The following is a 15833-nucleotide window of genomic DNA, read 5'->3' as shown; positions in this document are numbered from 1 at the left end:
ATTACACCTTAGACACATGTGGTAACCGTAGGCTGCCTTACATTAGCATATAACAACCAGTATGCAACTGGTCAGGATGGAGTAAATTGACCTTAAATTCTGATGGTGGGCTGTAAACAGGCATGTTCAAGTGTAATATGTATAATAATGTAATAGTGCAATGTATGAAGTGCAAAATAAGGTAGTAGACATGCATTGAAGGGATTTGATATCCATAATGTAGACACTGAGCGGATGTCAGTTTTTCTATATACCAGGCATGAGCTGACATGTGTCTTCCTTGTTTATTTGTTGTTTATTTTATTAATTGTCAGTGTGATTCACTATGGTTGTTTATTTTACACTAAATTCCATTTTTCTATTTGAGTGTGGTTTGCAATAGGTTACCTGTTCAAATAAGGAGCACACGATAATGGTGACCAACAACATCATGATTGAACGTCAGTATTGACGTTTGGTCCAAACCGGAAGTGACGTAACTTCTGTTTCCAGACACACGATAGTAATAGAGAGTGGCCACAGAGGTAATAATGAGTACAAGGGGTGATTATTGATAAAGAGGCGAGAAATTATGACGAGAAAGACACATTATTTTGTGCATTATTGAAATGATAACAGGTTTTTGTAAGTAAATGTAAATAGAACACTTAATATTTTCATTGGTTATTTGTATACCGGAAGTGTTTGATTTGAGGTAACTTACGGTTCCGGCCTCACGATACTTACAGTGAGCGGACATCGAGGTGGCAATGATGACATGGATTGATCTTTTGGTTGTGAAAGTTTTTAGGTTTAGGACACATTAATAAGTATATTATTGATATGATAACATGTCATTGAAAGCATAATAATTTAGCACTTGATATTCACAGTTGTTAATCTGGATACCGGAAGGGTTTGATCTGTGTACTTCCGGGTGACACAGGGGGAACCGGAAATGATGTAATGTTGGCGCCTTTTTGAACAGGAAGTAGGAGGTTACTGTGTATTAGTTCTCTTATTTAAATTGGTGTGTAAGTGTGCACTGTATGTTCTGAGGAAGGGGAGGTTTACTCCCCGAAACGTCAATAAATTTGACTCACTTGAAGAAATCCTGTTTGTTTGCTGTTATTGTGAAGCCTTATAATTACACAGAACATTCAGGTGGTTGGCCATTGGAATGCGGATTCACATCAAGTGCAACTATATATATATATATATATATAAATTAATTAATTAAAATTATGGTGGATATAAAAGCATGAGATTAAAATCCTCCATATCACAAAAGTAAATCAATAGAAATTATTGTACAGGCGATTAGCACATCTAGGCAAGTGTCCCTACTTGCCTTTACCCAGTAAAACTCCCAATACATTGTTACCAATTCACAAGAGGATTCTGGGTAAGATATGCAAATTAGATATGCAAAATCTCTTGATTCTTCAAATACTGTGTTAACTCACAGTGGTCCCTTAATGGGGTAAGTGCAGCATATACACATTTTTTACAATCCATTTAAAAATAACTAGAACATTTGATTTTCTTGTATGTGAAGAACATTGGAATGTAAAATATTCATAACTACCTTCAGGTTAGCTTGCAGGTTTAACTCCTGTCAGGTTAGCGTGTAGGCAATAAGTGTTAGGATTTTTTTCAGTTTGCGTGCTCCATTAAAGTCTATAGGGAGAAGTAAACATGGTCACAATATAAAAAGTCTTCAACTTAGAGCATGCATTCAAAAATTTACCTCTGGAGGTGTTCGCGCGTGAGTAAACACGCTAAATAGCATGCCACTTGTAATCTGTCCCATACTGTATATTCTTAGGAGGATCATTTTTAATCATTTACTTTTCTGCTAAAAAAAACAAACATTACTAATTTGTACCAGATATGACAATATTAATAAACAGCACACAGAATATGTACCTGAATATAATTGTGAACTGATTTTCCTAAGGACATATTTAAAAAGTGCAAAATGTAAAGGAGGACATTTCATAAAATTAATTAATAAAAATGAAGTGCTGTTTATTTATCTTTTTAAAAAAAATATTGAATACGTTTTGGATTAATTTATCATTGATAGATGAACTGTTATAATGGAATAGAATTTATTTTGGACTTTGTATTTTTTGGTAACATTTTATTTAAATATTTATGTAGTATGCTTTTACAGATCTGGAAATCTAATTATACCTTGAAGCTTGTTTTAAAAAGACTAGGACATAAAGATACATAAAAGAGCAATAATAAAATTTGCTCTCTCCATCAAGACTACTTTTCTATAATAAAGCAGATATGTCAAATAATTTATTACACTTTTACAAACTTTTTTACAAAGTTGTGGTTGTGATTGTTTTAACTGCTTAGCTATAGGTTATAATTTCACATGCAAGATTTCATATATTGGGCACTTAAAGAGACAGTCTAGTCAAAATGAAACTTTCATGATTAAGATAGGGCTTGCAATTTTAAACAACTTTCTAATTTACTTTTATCATCAAATTTGGTTTGTTCTCTTGGTATTCTTAGTTGAAAGCTAAACTGAGGTAGGCTCATATGCTAATTTCTAAATCCTTGAAGGTTGCCTCTTATCTGAATGCATTTGACAGTTTTTCACAGCTAGAGGGCATTAGTTCATGTGTGCCATATAGATAATGATGTGCTCACTCCTGTGGAGTTACTTAAGAGAGAGCACTGATTGGCTAAAATGCAAGTCCATCAAAAAAACCAAAATAAGGGGGCAATCTGCAGAGGCTTAAATACAAGGTAATCACAGAGGTAACAAGTATATTAAAGGAATAGTCTTGTCAAAATTAAACTTTCATGATTCAGATAGAGCATGCAATTTTAAGCAACTTTCTAATTTACTTCTATTATCATTTTTCTTTGTTCTCTTGGTATCTTTATTTGAAAAAGCAAGAATGTAAGCATAGGAGCCAGCCCATTTTTGGTTCAGCACCTCGGTAGCACTTTCTGATTGATGTCCAAATGTAGCCACCAATCAGCAAGTGCTACCCAGGTTCTGAACCATAAATGGGCATGCTCTTAAGTTTACATTCAAATAAAGATATCAAGAGAACGAAGAAAAATTGATAATTGGAGTAAATTACAAAGTTGCTTACAATTGCATGCTCTATCTGAACCATGAAAGTTTAATTTTGTCTAGACTATTCCTTAAATATAACCGTGTTGGTTATGCAAAACTGGGGAATGGGTAATAAAGCGATTATCAATCTTTTTAAACAATAACAATTCTTGAGTAGACTGTCCCTTTAAAGAACCACTAAACACATTAGAATACTATAATCAGTAAACGCATAATAAAAAGACAATACAAAAGCACTAAGTTTGAATTTCAAGTGAGTAGTAGATTTTTTTCTGACAAATGTTAGTTAATTACATTTACCTTCCAAATGCATCATATTACAGTTATCAGCCAATCACAAAATGAATATCTGTATATCCTGTGAATCTTGCACATGCTCAGAAAGTGTAAATATTAAAAGATAGTGCACAATTAAGGTGACCATATTGCCGCTTTAAAAAGGGACACATATGAAAAATACATATGTCAGGGCTGTTTTCAGGGCTGTTTCAAGAAATGTTTTGTATAAGAACCCTGACATATGTATTTTTCATTTGTGTCCCTTCTTAAAGCTGCAATATGGTCAGCCTAGACTGAATTGTAAATGTGTTTAAAATTGTGTGCTCTATCTGGATCATGAAAGTTTAATTTTGATGTGACTGTCCCTTTAACACAACTATAGATGTTAATGGCAGGAACGTCCACTAAACATAAACTTGAAAAGAGAGGTGAAGTAAGGTTTAAAAGATTTCCAAGTGTCTATCAATTTAGCCCATAGTTAAAGGGACACTAAAGTAAAAATTAAACTTATATGATTCAGGTAGAGCAAACAATTTTTAAAGAACAAACAAACAACCTTTTCAATGTAACTTTTTTTTTTAAATAATTTTTTTATTGAGGTATTTGCATAAAACATAAATAATACACAATACACCTTTTTGTCAAAATAATAGGATACAAACATAAGTAACCAAAACAATTCGGCGTCTATATAATACATTGACTAAAGGCTAATGAGACCTCGATTTTCCAATAATATATCATGTATACCTGACCAGTTAGAAATATGGATTTAGGCCCCAAGGACCAAGAGTATGGAAAATAAAAGTTATCTGATGGACAGGAGTCTAGCTCCTTAGGAGCTTCAAAAGGAGCGTAAACAAGGGGGTAGGGGATATTCAGCGGGTAAGCACCACTATAGATAGAAGGGAAAGGGTGGAGGGCGGAGCCATATATATATATGCTAATACTTTAGGGAACTTGGAGGGGGGTTTCAGTCTTGCCAATAAGGGGAATCAAATGGGCCATGAAGCAGGGTCAACTATCCGTTCATAGTTAGTTATGCCAATATATAGTAGGGGTAAATATAAAGGTTAAAAAAAACTATAAGTAGACAGACAATATATGCTTTATTAATTCCTGAACTTGGATGAGATAGAGGGCTCTAGTAATAAGAGGGTTTTGTGATTATAGGGAGATGGATAGTAGGCCATAGGATTATGATAACTTGTGTTAGGGTTGGGTATCAATAGTATGCAAGAACAACACTCATATCTAGGCTAGCAAGAAAAGGAAAATCCCCTGTAAGAATAATAACCTAAATGGGAATGTACCCTCGCTATAAGGTGTAAGTTATATTAATGCTAGCCAACTAGTGAACATATAAATCGTTATTAGTGTTCAGACCATGAATATAGATAGACCTTTAGATAGTGAGCTATGTTTTAATGTGTCATGAGACTCCAATGACACTATTGGGGATAGGCAAGGCATAGAATATGTTTAAAGCGTAAGTAAGGCGCAGTATAGTATATAGCATCCATAAATTTCTAAGAGACCTCTAGTGTCTTTCTAGAGACAAAAACTCAGACCTTATATTGCAAACTCTATCTGTATTATTTTGTCTTTAATACCTACTCTGACCTTATAAAGCTAGATACTGAAATACACGAGACCACAGCAATCAAATAGGAGTTATATGCAGTGAGAGGAGGCTACGCTATACCTTGTTCCCTTTAGCCATGTGTTGCAGGCGCCCAAAGTGCGTCTTAGACTCATCAATTAGGTAGCTCAAGGGGAAAAGTAAAGTCTATATCTTATACTGAAAACTAGTATTAGAGTTACAATAGTAGCATGAGAGACTAGTTGCTGTCAATCAAATATACATTGAAATGTTAGTATAGCTTATAGACATGGCATTTGTTCAGACCGTGAATACCTTAGAAATCAATAAACAATAAGAGGTCCTCAGACATTAACGTAACATATAGAGCAAGAGAAAGACTATAAGGCCATAGGGTCTCTCTGTACAAATAAAAATACATTCTAATTATGGCATGCATTTGGTATAGATGAGAATACAGTATTTTACAGTGACAAAGTGAACCTAAGATATAATGCTCATACATCTTTGGTAAACCTAAACTTTAGTAGTAAGTCTTTCAGAGAGTAAGAAGACAAGTAGAGAACCATATTACTTAAACTAATAACTATCTGCCTTTGTAAAGAGCTGCAGAATAATATTTTGATAAAGTATAATAGTTTCCAGAAGGGAAGTAAAGCTCTATTGAGCTAAAATAGGCGCAATCTGAAATACTAGCCATCAAGGTACTTAAGAGCTAGTCATATCTGTCCGCCAGGAGATTACTATTCTATATAACTGTGTAAATGTGCACAAGTGATATGGGCATCAGTCTAATGTAAAGATTCAATTTACTGATCATGAACATAAAGCAAGACCACAGCAATCAAATAGGAGTTATATGCAGTGAGAGGAGGCTACGCTATACTTTGTTCCCCTTATCCATGTGTTGCAGGCGCCCAAACTGCGTCTTAGACTCATCAATTAGATAGCTCAAGGGGAAAAGTAAAGTCTGTATCTTATATTGAAAGTTAGTATTAAAGTTACAATAGTAGCATGAGAGACTAACCGCTGTCAATTAAATATACATTGAAATGTTAGTATAGCTTATAGACATGGCATTTGTTCAGACCGTGAATACCTTAAAAATTAATAAACAATAAGAGGTCCTCAGTCACTAACGTAACATATAGAGCAAGAGAAAAACTATAAGGCCATAGGGTCTCTCTGTATAAATAAAAATACATTCTAATTATGGCATGCATTTGGTATATATGAGAATACAGTATTTTACAGTGACAAAGTGAGCTTAAGATATAATGTTCATACATCTTTGGTAAACCTAAACTTTAGTAGTAAGTCTTTCAGAGAGTAAGAAGACAAGTAAAGAACCATATTACTTAAACTAGTAACCAACTGCCCTTGTAAAGAGCTGCAGAACAATATTTTGAAAATACAACTACTGTAGGTAAATATACTGAAGAATGAGTACCAGTCCAGGTACGGAGTGCTTGAGGCCAGTAGTGAATGTCTCATGATTACCATGCTGAGGGGTGACCCAGTTACTATAAGTCTGCATATATAGTAAAGCCCAGAAGAGTTATAAGACTCCCCTAAACATGAAGGATAGCAAGACAGATTTATCCAATGCCCAGTCTATTGGAGGCCGTTGCACTTAAATTAAGGTGTGAGGGCTCTTTAACTACATAAGAATAGTCTAGAGTGCAGCATCTGTTGACCAAACTAGACAAAATAAGACAGAGCAACGATTGTGGCATCTTAAAACATTGAGGGGTTGTTATGCTCTTTAGTGGGTCAGGGCCATGTTTAGTGCCCCTTTGTAACCGATTCCAATCAAACACTTTAGCCCCCGCGGCCGTAGAGGTTTCCTTCAGTATAGGGCACTCCTGAACTTTCGCAGCAGTCTCTACCAGCTTGTGTGTGTAGAAGGTGAGCGTATACTCTGGCTCGACTCTCTCACCTGTCAGGTGATCAGCTTCACTTGGGCTCTCCTGAATGCCGCCTAGGACCAGAACCTCCCAGCTGACCTCAGGTATTGTAGCCTTAATCTCGGGGGTGGTCGAGGAAAAGGAGATCCTTATTTCTTCAATCAGCTCCTCTGCATGCCGATCTAGCTGATCCGCTAAGCCTCTGAGTAAGTCATGTATTTTGTGCTCCATGGCGCAGCTGAATCTTCAGATGCTGTTCCGGTGTAGTTGCTTTTTGTTTGTTTTTTTCCCCAATGGCGGCGAGGTGGTGCTTTTCTGTCCCAGGCCGCAAAATGGCGCTTGTTCGCGCCACTTCAGTGCCGGATAGATGCGGTGTGTGGGAGCGGGTCCTGGGTCTTCTAAATAACAGCTGCCGACTGGATGTAAGTTAGTTCAGGTCCGGAACCCTATGTACTGCCGGTGCAGTCACCGGTTCAGTTGTCGCGTAAGAATACAGCTGTTAGATACCTATCTGGCTGCCACTCACCCCAAGTCCATCCACTGTGTCTCACTGCTGCGCCGGAGCAGAACCCCAACCCTCCGGGCAGCCGTGTTGGATGTGCTGGTAAGCTAGTTTGTAGACGGGCAAGGAGCCAAGGAGGCCGGTTGGTTTCCGCTGCTCTTATATCCTAAAGTAGTCCGTGTTTCTTTACTTTTGGAATGGCTGCATGTTCACTGCTGTATTTGCTCCTGCTATTCTTCACATAAAGCCAGTTTAGGTCTCAGATCTCATCAAATACCTAGTCAGGGCAATCTAGGGTGTATGTTTTAGTGGAATAATTTAGGAATTAGGCATTTAGATTACTTAGTTTGTTCCTAAATTAGCTAACTGAGAGAGAGCTCTTTTCCAAGACGTCTCTCTTGTTCGGCAGTTGGCTCCGCCCCCCCTTTTCAATGTAACTTTTATATGCACACTTTTTGATGCACCAGCTTCTACTGTGCAAGAGTGCACAGTGTATACATATGAGTCTGTGATTGGCTGATGGCTGTAATATGACACAGGGGCAGGAAATATAAGCACATTTTAAAATTTGTCAGAAAACAATCTACTGCTCACTAGAAAATCAGAGTAAGTCTCATTGCATTGTCTTTTTATTATGCATTTGCGGATTATAGAATTCCACTGTATTTAATGGACCTTTAAAGTCAGTTTCAGAGTGGCAGTGCATTACTGGTCTGGAGATAAAAGGGACAGAAAACACTTTCAACTAGATAACGAGTCTTGCGTTAGGGTTAAAAAGCAGCGTTAAGAGGTCCTAACGCTGCTTTTTTTCTAATGCTGGTATTACGAGTCTTTAAATGACAGGCTCACCGCTCACTTTTTTGGCCAGAGTCGTTAATACCACAAACCCACTTACGTAAATTGCGTATCCTATATTTTCAATGGGACTTGCATAACGCCGGTATTACGAGTCTGCAAAAAACTGAGCGTTACAGCCTCTCCTGTCAAGACTGATACCGCATTTAAAAGTCAGTAGTTAAGAGTTTTATGGGCTAACGCCATAGCATAAAACTCTTAACTAAAGTGCTAAAAAGTACACTAACACCCATAAACTACCTATTAACCCCTAAACCAAGGCCCCCTCCCCACATCGCAAACACTAAAAAAAATTGTTAACTCCTAATCTGCTGAACCGGACATCGCCGCCACTATAAAATATTTATTAACCCCTAAACCGCCGCCCTCCCGCTTTGCAAACACTAGTTAAATTTTATTAACCCCTAATCTGCCATCCCTAACATCGCCAACACCTACCTACATTTATTAACCCCTAATCTGCCGCCCACAACGTTGCCGCCACTATATTAAATTTATTAACCTCTAAATCTAAGTCTAACCCTAACCCTAACCCCCTCCCTAACTTAAATATAATTTAAATAAATCTAAATAAAATAACTACAATTCACTAAATTATTCCTATTTAAAACTAAATACTTACCTATAAAATAAACCCTAAGATAGCTACAATATAACTAATAGTTACATTGTATATATCTTACGCCTAGAGTTCTGCGTTAGCCGTCAAAACCAGCGTTAAGGGCTCCTAACGCTGGTTTTGGCCGCCCGCTGGTATTTAGAGTCAGTCAGGAAAGGGTCTAACGCTCACTTTGCAGCCGCAACTTTTCCATACCGCAGATCCCCCTACGCCAATTGCGTATCCTATCTTTTCAATGGGATCTTCCTAACGCCGGTATTTAGAATCTTGGCTGAAGTGGGCATTAGAAATCTAACGACAAGACTCCAGCCGCAGCAAAAAGCCAGGAGTTAAGAGCTTTCTGGGCTAACGCCGGTTCATAAAGCTCTTAACTACTGTGCTTTAAAGTACACTAACACCCATAAACTACCTATGTACCCCTAAACCAAGGCCCCCCCACATCGCCGCCACTCTAATAAATTGTTTTAACCCGTAATCTGCCGACCGCACACCGCCGCCACCTACGTTATCCCTATGTAACCCTAATCTGCTGCCCCTAACACTGCCGACCCCTATATTATATTTATTAACCCCTAATCTGCCTCCCCCAACGTTGCTGCCACCTACCTACAATTATTAACCCCTAATCTGCCGACCGGACCTCACCGCTACTATAATAAATGTATTAACCCCTAATCCGCCTCACTCCCGCCTCAATAACCCTATAATAAATATTATTAACCCCTAATCTGCCCTCCCTAACATCACGACACCTAACTTCAAGTATTAACCCCTAATCTGCCAACCGGACCTCACCGCTACTCTATTAAATTTATTAACCCTTAAAGCTAAGTCTAACCCTAACACTAACACCCCCCTAAGTTAAATCTAATTTTTATCTAACAAAATAAATTAACTCTTATTAAATAAATTATTCCTATTTAAAGCTAAATACTTACCTGTAAAATAAATCCTAACCTAAGTTACAATTAAACCTAACACTACACTATCAATAAATTAATTAAATAAAATACCTACAATTATCTACAATTAAACCTAACACTACACTATCAATAAATTAATTACATACAAATACCTACAATTAAATACAATTAAATAAACTAACTAAAGTACAAAAAATAAAAAAAGAACTAAGTTACAAAAAATAAAAAAATAATTTACAAACATTAGAAAAATATTACAACAATTTTAAGCTAATTACACCTACTCTTAAAAGGGCCTTTTGCGGGGCATGCCCCAAAGAATTCTGTTCTTTTGCCTGTAAAAAAAACATACAATACCCCCCCAACATTACAACCCACCACCCACATACCCCTAATCTAACCCAAACCCCCCTTAAATAATCCTAACACTAAGCCCCTGAAGATCTCCCTACCTTATCTTCACCAGGCTGGGTATCACCGATCCGTCCAGAGGAGGCTCCGAAATCTTCATCCAAGCCCAAGCGGGGGCTGAAGAGATCCATCATCCGGCTGAAGAGGTCCATCATCGGGCTGAAGAGATCCATCATCCGGCTGAAGAGGTCCATCATCGGGCTGAAGAGATCCATCATCCGGCTGAAGTCTTCTATCAAGCGGCATCTTCAATCTTCTTTCTTCTGGATCCATCTTCATCCCGCCGACGTGGAACATCCATCCTGGCCGACGACTTCCCGACGAATGACGTTTCCTTTAAATGACGTCATCCAAGATCGGAACAGCCAATAGAATGCCAATAGAATGCAAGCTCAATCTGATTGGCTGATTGGATCAGCCAATCGGATTGAACTTGAATCTGATTGGCTGATTCCATCAGCCAATAAGAATTTTCCTACCTTAATTCCGATTGGCTGATAGAATCCTATCAGCCAATCGGAATTCGAGGGACGCCATCTTGGATGACGTCATTTAAAGGAACCGTCATTCGTCGGGAAGTCATCGACCAGGATGGATGTTCCACGTTGGCGGGATGAAGATGGATCCGGAAGAAAGAAGATTGAAGATGCCGCTTGATAGAAGACTTCAGCCGGATGATGGATCTCTTCAGCCCGAGGATGGACCTCTTCAGCCCGATGATGGATCTCTTCAGCCCGATGATGGATCTCTTCAGCCCCCGCTTGGGCTTGGATGAAGATTTCAGAGCCTCCTCTGGACGGATCGGTGATACCCGGGGTGGTGAAGATAAGGTAGGGAGATCTTCAGGGGCTTAGTGTTAGGTTTATTTAAGGGGGGTTTGGGTTACATTAGGGGTATGTGGGTGGTGGGTTGTAATGTTGGGGGGGTATTGTATGTTTTTTTTACAGGCAAAAGAGCAGAATTCTTTGGGGCATGCCCCGCAAAAGGCCCTTTTAAGGGCTGGTAAGGTAAAAGAGTTTTTCTATTTGTATTTTAGAATAGGGTAGGGCATTTTTTTATTTTGGGGGGCTTTGTTATTTTATTAGGTGGCTTAGAGTAGGTGTAATTAGCTTAAAATTGTTGTAATATTTTTCTAATGTTTGTAATATATTTTTTTATTTTTTGTACTTTAGTTAGTTTATTTAATTGTATTTAATTGTAGGTATTTGTATGTAATTAATTTATTGATAGTGTAGTGTTAGGTTTAATTGTAGATAATTGTAGGTATTTTATTTAATTAATTTATTGATAGTGCAGTGTTAGGTTTAATTGTAACTTAGGTTAGGATTTATTTTACAGGTAATTTTGTAATTATTTTAACTAGGTAGCTATTAAATAGTTATTAACTATTTAATAGCTATTGTACCTGGTTAAAATAAATACAAAGTTACCTGTAAAATAAATATTAATCCTAAAATAGCTACAATATAATTATAATTTATATTGTAGCTATATTAGGATTTATTTTACAGGTAAGTCTTTAGCTTTAAATAGGAATAATTTATTTAATAAGAGTTAATTTATTTTGTTAGATAAAAATGATATTTAACTTAGGGGGGTGTTAGTGTTAGGGTTAGACTTAGCTTTAGGGGTTAATAAATTTATTATAGTAGCGGTGAGGTCCGGTCGGCAGATTAGGGGTTAATACTTGAAGTTAGGTGTCGGTGATGTTAGGGAGGGAAGATTAGGGGTTAATACTATTTATTATAGGGTTATTGAGGCGGGAGTGAGGCGGATTAGGGGTTAATAACTTTATTATAGTAGCGGTGAGGTCCGGTCGGCAGATTAGGGGTTGATAATTGTAGGTAGGTGGCGGCGACGTTGGGGGCGGCAGATTAGGGGTTAATAAATATAATATAGGGGTCGGCGATGTTAGTGGCAGGAGATTAGGGGTACATAGGGATAACGTAGGTGGCGGCAGTGTACGGAGCGGAAGATTAGGGGTTAAAAAAAATATGCAGGGGTCAGCGGCAGATTAGGGGTTAATAAGTGTAAGGTTAGGGGTGTTTAGACTCGGGGTACATGTTAGGGTGTTAGGTGCAGACTTAGGAAGTGTTTCCCCATGGGAAACAATGGGGCTGCGTTAGGAGCTGAACGCTGCTTTTTTTCAGCTCAAACTGCCCCATTGTTTCCTATGGGGGAATCGTGCACGAGCACGTTTTTCAAGCTGGCTGCGTCCGTAAGCACCGCTGGTATTTAGAGTTGCAGTGGCGGTAAATTATGCTCTACGCGCCCTTTTTGGAGCCTAACGCAGTCCTTCTGTGAACTCTAAATACCAGCGGTATTTAAAAGGTATGGGGGAAAAAAAGCATGCGTAGCTAACGCACCCCTTTGGCCGCAGAACTCTAAATCTAGCGGTTAGGTTTTCTTTTTATTTTACAGGCAACTTTGTATTTATTTTAACTAGGTAATAACTACCTAGTTAAAATAAATTCAAGTTTACCTGTAAAATAAAACCTAACCTAAGTTACAATTACGTAAAAAGTCAAAGAGAGAGAACAGCACTCCATGAGATAGAACAGAAGCTGGAATAACTTCCATGCATGTTCATTTTTATTGAATTCCTCAGGGTGCCAGTTCTTTTTGCACACTATGCCCCTTCACAGAGAAAAAATATCCTGAAGCATATCAGTCTGACCCTGCCCAATGACAGTCCAGCACCGAAATACCAGGCAATTCTTCTCTGAACAAGGGAAGCAACAACTCCAGACGATCGTTTTGGGCTCTTATGGGCCTCGTCAGTGAGGTGCAGTTGTATCTCTCTAAGGGCAAGTGTGCATGGAGTCCACGTCTGGTTTCCCCATTACTCTTAGGGTGACCCAAGAATAATTTGCATAAAAAGTCAAAGAGAGAGAACAGCACTCCATGAGATAGAACAGAAGCTGGAATAACTTCCATGCATGTTCATTTTTATTGAATTCCTCAGGGTGCCAGTTCTTTATGCACACTATGCCCCTTCACAGAGAAAAAATATCCTGAAGCATATCAGTCTGACCCTGCCCAATGACAGTCCAGCGCCGAAATACCAGGCAATTCTTCTCTGAACAAGGGAAGCAACAACCCCAGACGATCGTTTCGGCCTCTTATGGGCCTCGTCAGTGAGGTGCAGTTGTATCTCTCTAAGGGCAAGTGTGCATGGAGTCCACGTCTGGTTTCCCCATTACTCTTAGGGTGACCCAAGAATAATTTGCATAAAAAGTCAAAGAGAGAGAACAGCACTCCATGAGATAGCACAGAAGCTGGAATAACTTCCATGCATGTTCATTTTTATTGAATTCCTCAGGGTGCCAGTTCTTTTTGCACACTATGCCCCTTCACAGAGAAAAAATATCCTGAAGCATATCAGTCTGACCCTGCCCAATGACAGTCCAGCGCCAAAATACCAGGCAATTCTTCTCTGAACAAGGGAAGCAACAACCCCAGACGATCGTTTCGGCCTCTTATGGACCTCGTCAGTGAGGTGCAGTTGTATCTCTCTAAGGGCAAGTGTGCATGGAGTCCACGTCTGGTTTCCCCATTACTCTTAGGGTGACCCAAGAATAATTTGCATAAAAAGTCAAAGAGAGAGAACAGCACTCCATGAGATAGAACAGAAGCTGGAATAACTTCCATGCATGTTCATTTTTATTGAATTCCTCAGGGTGCCAGTTCTTTTTGCACACTATGCCCCTTCACAGAGAAAAAATATCCTGAAGCATATCAGTCTGACCCTGCCCAATGACAGTCCAGCGCCGAAATACCAGGCAATTCTTCTCTGAACAAGGGAAGCAACAACCCCAGACGATCGTTTCGGCCTCTTATGGACCTCGTCAGTGAGGTGCAGTTGTATCTCTCTAAGGGCAAGTGTGCATGGAGTCCACGTCTGGTTTCCCCATTACTCTTAGGGTGACCCAAGAATAATTTGCATAAAAAGTCAAAGAGAGAGAACAGCACTCCATGAGATAGAACAGAAGCTGGAATAACTTCCATGCATGTTCATTTTTATTGAATTCCTCAGGGTGCCAGTTCTTTTTGCACACTATGCCCCTTCACAGAGAAAAAATATCCTGAAGCATATCAGTCTGACCCTGCCCAATGACAGTCCAGCGCCGAAATACCAGGCAATTCTTCTCTGAACAAGGGAAGCAACAACCCCAGACGATCGTTTCGGCCTCTTATGGACCTCGTCAGTGAGGTGCAGTTGTATCTCTCTAAGGGCAAGTGTGCATGGAGTCCACATCTGGTTTCCCCATTACTCTTAGGGTGACCCAAGAATAATTTGCATAAAAAGTCAAAGAGAGAGAACAGCACTCCATGAGATAGAACAGAAGCTGGAATAACTTCCATGCATGTTCATTTTTATTGAATTCCTCAGGGTGCCAGTTCTTTTTGCACACTATGCCCCTTCACAGAGAAAAAATATCCTGAAGCATATCAGTCTGACCCTGCCCAATGACAGTCCAGCGCCGAAATACCAGGCAATTCTTCTCTGAACAAGGGAAGCAACAACCCCAGACAATCGTTTCGGCCTCTTATGGGCCTCGTCAGTGAGGTGCAGTTGTATCTCTCTAAGGGCAAGTGTGCATGGAGTCCACGTCTGGTTTCCCCATTACTCTTAGGGTGACCCAAGAATAATTTGCATAAAAAGTCAAAGAGAGAGAACAGCACTGACGAGGCCCATAGGAGGCCGAAACGATCGTCTGGGGTTGTCATGTTCCTTGTTCAGAGGAGAATTGCCTGGTATTTCGGGGCTGGACTGACCTTACTTGGCGGGATCAGACTGATATACTTCAGGAAAGTTTTCTTCTGTGAAAAGCACACTGGTCTAAAAGAGGCTGCTTCCGGGTGGTAAATCGCCATAGAACAAGCCACTGAGCTGTTGTTCGTTCCTGGTAGAGCGCTTCTCTCTTTGTATGCAAATTATTATGACCCTGGGGAAGTCTCCCTATGGGTGATGGGGGAAACCAGACGTGGACTCCTTGCCCAGTGTGCTTAGAGGAATGTGGCTGCACCTCACTGACGAGGCCCATAGGAGGCCGAAATGATCGTCTGGGGTTGTCATGTTCCTTGTTCAGAGGAGAATTGCCTGGTATTTCGGGGCTGGACTGACCTTACTTGGCGGGATCAGACTGATATACTTCAGGAAAGTTTTCTTCTGTGAAAAGCACACTGGTCTAAAAGAGGCTGCTTCTGGGTGGTAAATCGCCATAGAACAAGCCACTGAGCTGTTGTTCGTTCCTGGTAGAGCGCTTCTCTCTTTGTATGTAAGTTACAATTACACCTAACACTACAATATAATTAAATTAATTACCTAAACTAACTACAATTAAATACAATTGAAAAAAATTATCTAAAGTATGAAAACAAACAAACACTAAATTACAGAAAATAATAAAATAATTACAAGTTTTTTAAACTAATTACACCTAATCTAATCTCCCTAATAAAATAAAAAAGCCGCCCAAAATAATAAAAAGCCCTACCCTATACTAAATTACAAATTGCCCTTAAAATGGCCTTTTGCGGGGCATTGCCCCAAAGTAATTAGCTCTATTACCTGTAAAAAAAATACAATACCCCCCCAACATTAAAACCCACCACCCACACACCCAACCCTACTCTAAA

Source organism: Bombina bombina, chromosome 5 (assembly GCF_027579735.1).
Source record: "Bombina bombina isolate aBomBom1 chromosome 5, aBomBom1.pri, whole genome shotgun sequence".
Taxonomy (NCBI): Eukaryota; Metazoa; Chordata; class Amphibia; order Anura; family Bombinatoridae; genus Bombina; species Bombina bombina.
Note: the sequence above shows the minus strand (reverse complement) of the source record.